This window comes from Piliocolobus tephrosceles, chromosome 8 (assembly GCF_002776525.5).
Source record: "Piliocolobus tephrosceles isolate RC106 chromosome 8, ASM277652v3, whole genome shotgun sequence".
In the NCBI taxonomy this organism is placed as follows: domain Eukaryota; kingdom Metazoa; phylum Chordata; class Mammalia; order Primates; family Cercopithecidae; genus Piliocolobus; species Piliocolobus tephrosceles.
In genome coordinates, this window is record NC_045441.1 from 81,713,580 (window position 1) to 81,719,747 (window position 6,168).

Genomic DNA, 6,168 nt, shown 5'->3' on the forward strand with positions numbered 1-6,168 from the left:
ACAGTGTTGGACACTGAGACCCGCTCAGGGACTGTGACCTACCACAGCCCCGGGTCCTGAGGCTGCGACTTGTAAGCCCTGGATACCAGCATAATCAGCAGAACCTTAGAATCCCTGATGTTCTAGACAGAATGTGGAATGTTCGTAGTGCAATCCTGGTCGGCACTGAGTCCAGCTTCCTGGGCGCTGAATACCATGTACAGTCAGTCCACTGGACTTGACTGAGGTCTATTTCCCCCAAATCAACACTTTTCCCTACTACATTGTTGTTTTTTGGAGAAAGACCTTATTCTAATTTCCACTACGTGAATATGTGTACAGCGGTTGCACTCTTCCATGCTGCCTTTTCTCTGATGTAAATGAACCTATCACCCACCGCATTCCATGGGAGTGGTTGTGCGATCAATGAGTGGTGAGGCCGTGAAACTCACAGCTCTGTAAACCCTTGGTTTTGTCCTTAACTAGCCTGGTGATCCTGTTGATGTGCTCTAATGCAGTTTCCTGAAGGTTATGTTTTGGGTAGTGCATAAATGTCTTTTATTTTCATAGTTATGAATTTATTTTAATGCGTATTGGAAAAATATAACCAGTAGTTACAATGATGTAATAGCAACAATATATACTTTTAAAATAAATCTGTGCAAAAAAGGACAATTTTCATAAATACAAATAGTACACAACTTAAAGGATATGGCAAAACTTGGGGAGGTGATTCCAGAATGACTGAAATTTCAGCAATCTTGCCCCAGTGTGTGTGGTGGGGGAGGGGTAGAGGGGGGTGATGAAAACTTGTCCTTGACCAGGAATTATCTTGTTCTGTTTTTCAAAAATGATGAGGTGGGGGCCGGGCGCGGTGGCTCAAGCCTGTAATCCCAGCACTTTGGGAGGCCGAGACGGGCGGATCACGAGGTCAGGAGATCGAGACCATCCTGGCTAACACGGTGAAACCCCATCTCTACTAAAAAATACAAAAAACTAGCCGGGCGAGATGGTGGGTGCCTGTAGTCCCAGCTACTCGGGAGGCTGAGGCAGGAGAATGGCGTAAACCCGGGAGGCAGAGCTTGCAGTGAGCTGAGATCCGGCCACTGCACCCCAGCCTGGGCGACAGAGCTAGACTCCGTCTCAAAAAAAAAAAAAAAAAAAAAAATTATGAGGTGGGAAGATCGCTTGAGCCAAGACGTTCGAGGCTGCAGTGAGCTATGATTGCATCAGCACACTCCAGTCTAGGCAGCAGAGCAAGACCTTGTCTCTAAAAAAATTATTTTAAAAAATTTTTAAAAAAACAAAAGATGGAGTTTTCCCATAGTATTCCTGGCATATTGATCTCAACTCATCCTGAGGACTATGGGTCGAGTATGGACAATAAAGATGGAGGAGGAGGAGATCTGCAGAGTTCCAGGCTACTTTTTCTTTACCCATTTGCAATGCAGCTGACAGACAGAGGGTTATTAGCTATAATATAAAAAAGTGCTTTTATAAACTGACAAAAAAAAAGGACAAAAGATAAACAATAGGAAAATGGACAAGAGATGTGGAGAATCCATTGACAGAAAAACAAATCCAAGTAGCCAATGAATACATGAAAAAAATTGTTTAGAAACACTAGTACTAGGAACTAGGAAATTATAAATTAAAACTAATAATGTAAACATCAGGTAGGCAAGCATTTATAAAGAAAACGAAGATATCATTGGTGAAGTTGTGGGGGAAAAGGTACTATTATACTTTTTGGTGGAACTGTACATTGTTACAGTGTCTTGAGAAAGCAACCTTGCAGCAGCCATTAAAATGAAAAATACATATATTCTATGTGCATATTGTTTCTTGGAGACCTGCCCCTCACTGCCTCTCAGTTCTCACAGTGTGGGTGGAGTTCCAACTCCTACCTTGGAAGTAGGACATGAAAACTACATCTGAGCAAAGCAGGTCATAATACTTCCCTGGCCACCATGCCTGGCGCAGGAGTGGGCACATGACCTAGGCTGGTCTAATCCAAGTCAATCTCAGAGCTTTTGCTAGGAATGCTAGGATAAAGATGCCTGTCTTCCTCTGGATTCAAACTTGGAAGGAGTTATTCTGTGTAACTGCTAAAAGCCATCATAAGTCTATGTGGGAACCAGGCACGTTGGCTTACGCCTATAATCCTAGCTCTTTGGGAGGCTAAGGCAGGCAGATTGCTTGAATCCAGGAGTTCAAGACCAGCCTGAGCAACATTGTGAAACCCTGTCTCTACAAAAAAAATACAAAAAGTTAGCCAGCATGGTGGTGTGCACCTAGAGTCCCAGCTACTCATGAGGCTGAGGTACAAGGATCACTTGAGCCCAGGAGGCAGAAGTTGCAGTGAACGGAGATTGCACCACTATACCCCAGCCTAGGCAATAGAACAAGACCCTGTCTGACAATGATAATAATGATAAAAAGAAAAAGACTATGTGGAATATGGCCATAAAAATGCCCATATCAAAGTAAAAGTGACTGATGGACTCAGCTGCTGTCCCTCAGATGTATCCACCATATTCATCCCAAGGTCATGCTTCCTAAAAGCTACTTTCAGCCAAGACTAAACATAGAAGGGATACTAATATGGGATACTTTTAGTGGGAGATCTTGGCTGGAAAATTCCCCATCAAGGTGGTTGAAACTTTCTTAGAACTGTGCTGCACTTTGGAACTCTACCAACCAAATTCTCCTTCCTCTTTTCTTCTCTCTTCTTCACCAGTGTCAGACCTGCATTGCTGTTTGAAGGTTCTTACCTGCACTAGCTCCTTCCCTCTTATTTTTTACTTTCTTTTTTTTTAAGATGGAGTTTTGCTCTCTCTTGCTGCCCAGGCTGGAGTGCAATGGCATGATCTCAGCTCACCGCAACCTCCACCTCCTGGGTTCAAGCAATTCTCCTCTCCCAGCCTCCTGAATAGCTGGGATTACAGGCATGTGCCCCCACGCCTGGCTAATTCTGTATTTTTTTTTTTTAGTAGAGACAGGGTTTCTCCATGTTGGTCAGGCTGGTCTCAAACTCCTGACCTCAGGTGATCCACCCACCTTGGCCTCCCAAAGTGCTGGGATTACAGGTGTGAGCTACTGTGCCTGGCCTCCCCTTTGTTTTTTTTTTTTTTTGTTTGTTTCCCAAGTAAAACTCTTGGACTTCTAATCCCATCTTAGCAGATCTTGAAGGACTTGAGCTAATACAAATGCTACTGAGTGTTCTGACAGAACCAGTGGTAAGATAAAATTTTGAGATTTGTTTACTTTCTCTCCAATGGACAAAGAAGATACCATATTGAGCAGTATGTGGAGTATGGATAGCTCCTAGGAAGAGATGGCAGCTGCATTGTTAAAGACTTCATGGTGATGAAATGTTTTCTACCTAGGAAAACAAACTGGTAATTGGGAATCCCCTGGCTAGTGTAATAATTGAAGCATTTGAAAGATATAGGGGGACAGTGCCTGCCAGGACAACAGAGTTGGTTGGTTACAGAGTAGTACTGATGCCTTGCAGAGGGACAATGAGAAACCACATGCCTTTGATTGGCAGTTAAAGGTTAAGTATGAAAGCTAGAAGGTATCTTTGGCAGTCCTTATCTCCAGTAGTGGAAGAGTGGAGAAAGCTACCAGCAGATTGAGGATATGACAGTTACAGAGCTCCAGAGGCACTTAGATTATACCAGCCAGGCAGGTCTGTATGCTAAAGGTAAGAGCTTGGGTTGGGAAAACTTGGAATCCTGAAACAGCTTCTGTGGTGAAACATTATTACCCTATTACTTTGAGAACCCCGCTGTCCCCATGGATGTTAATGAGTTCAGCTCTGTGACTGCCTCTACTGTCAGTTTTGGCTTGCAGAGGGGAGCTGCTGAATTTTTTAGTGATTTGGTGCCCTTCTTACCAGCACATTCCTGATGGCCTTGGTGAATGGACGGATACTGCTAATGTTGACTCTGCAGATCCTCCAGGAATCTAAGAACTTGTAGGGGTGGAGGGGTGGCCAACCCTTCTGCTGGAAAACGCAGTAAGTGTATCTTAATAGGTGTCCTCTCAGAACCCCTACCTCTTCTCTTGGCTGCTAGGCCAATAACTAGGGTTAAATCCAGTGGGGGACATGCTGAGCCTAATAAGGGAGGAAAGAAATTATATTCCAAGGTATAACTAGCCAATGAGGGCCATCAATACTGAATTTGGAGGGTGTTTGAACAGGGGGCTAGAATATGAAACTGAACAAGCAAGGTTTCTTTGACTTGGAAGTGATTTTGTAGGACATGAAATTTAATGGCCTGGTAATACCCAGGGGACAGTGCTAACTCATTGTTAGAATGGCTCTTAGAAGCCTAAGAAAGTGATCCAACACTGAGCAAAGTAGAAATGCCTAAGTTGCCTAGGCAGGAGGAAGAGGAAGGAATAAAAAGGCTGAGAAGGAGAAGTAGGCTTGCTGGAGTAGCTATATTATATGAGGTCAGAAAAATTACAAGATAACTATGTTCAGAGGAAACACCATTCACCAAGGAAATCAGGAATGTGCTGGTAAGAAGGGCACTTGCATCACTGAGAAGTTCAGTAGCTTTCTTCTGCAGGCCAAGACTGACAATAGAGGCAGTCACAGAGCTGCAATTGTTAATATCCAATGGGAATACTGGGGCCTCCAAAGTAATACTGATCAGGTCATGGCACGTAAACGAAAGAAGCCAGAATCTCACAACCACCAAGATCAGAGGGGTGGTCAATGGAAGCCTGGCCTACAGCAAGGTATAGAGATGGTTAAGAGATCATGGCATCTCTAGGGGCAAAACAGGGGAGTAGCCAGCAAGGGAGATGTTTAACATCCACAACCAGAAAAGGGCAATGATGGAGGAGTAGGAAGCTGATGACAAAGACCCCAATGAACAGTCATGATCCCTTGCTCACTGTATTAGTCCATTCTCACACTGCTATAAGGACATATAGAAGACTCGGTAATTTATAAAGGAAAGGTTTAATTGATTTACAGTTCAGCATGGATGGGGAGGCCTCAGGAAACTTACAATCATGGCAGAAGGGAAAGCAAACACATCCTGCTTCACATGGTGGCAGGAAGGAGAAGTGCCAAACTAAGAGGGAAAAGCCCCTATAAAACCATCAGATCTCATGAGAACTCACTCACTATCACAAGAATAGCAGCATGGGGGTAACCAGCCCCATGACTCAATCACCTCCCACCAGGTCCCTCCCATGACATGTGGGGATTATGTGAACAACAATTCAAGACGAGATTTCAGTGGGACACAGCCAAAGCATATCATTCTGCCCCTGAACCCTTCCAAATCTCATGTCCTCACATTTCAAAACACATTTATCCCTTCCCAACTGTCACCCGAAGTCTTAACTCATTTCAGCATTAACTCAAAAGTCCAAGTCCAAAGTCTCATCTGAGACAAGCCAAGTCACTTCTGTCTATGAGCCTGTAAAATCAAAAGAAAGTTAGTTACTTCTTAGATACAATGGGAATATGGATATTGGGTAAATACACCAGTTCCAAATGGGAGAAATTAGCCAACACGAAGGGGCTACAGGCCCATGCAAGTCTGAAATCCAGCAGGGCAGTCAAATCTTAAAGCACCAAATGATCTCCTTTGACTCTATGTCTCACAACCAGATCATGCTAATGCAAGAGGTGGGCTCCCACAGCCTTGGGCAGCTCCACCCCTGTGGCTTTGCAGGGTACAGCCCCCTTCTTGGTTGCCTTCATGGGTTGATGTTGAGTGTCTGCAGCTATTCCAGGTGCATGATGCAAGTTGTTGGTGGAGCTACCATTCTGGGGTCTGGAAGATGGCCACCCTTTTCTTGCAGCTCCACTAGGCAGTGCCCTAGTGGGGACTCTGTGTGGGGGCTCTGACTGCACATTTCACTTCTGCACTGGCCTAGCAGAGGTTCTCCATGAGGGCTCCACCTCTGTGCAAACTTCTTCCTGGACATCCAGGGATTAACATACATCCTCCTACATCTAGGCTGAGGTTCCAACCCTGAATTCTTGATTTCTGTGCACCCACAGGCCCAACACCATGTGGGAGCTGCCAAGGCTTGGGGCTTGCATCCTCTGAAGCAACAGCCTGAGTTCTATGTTGGCCCCTTTTAGCCACAGCTGGGATGCAGGCACTGTGTCTCTAGACTGCACAAAGCAGCAAGACTGTGGGCCTAGCCAAC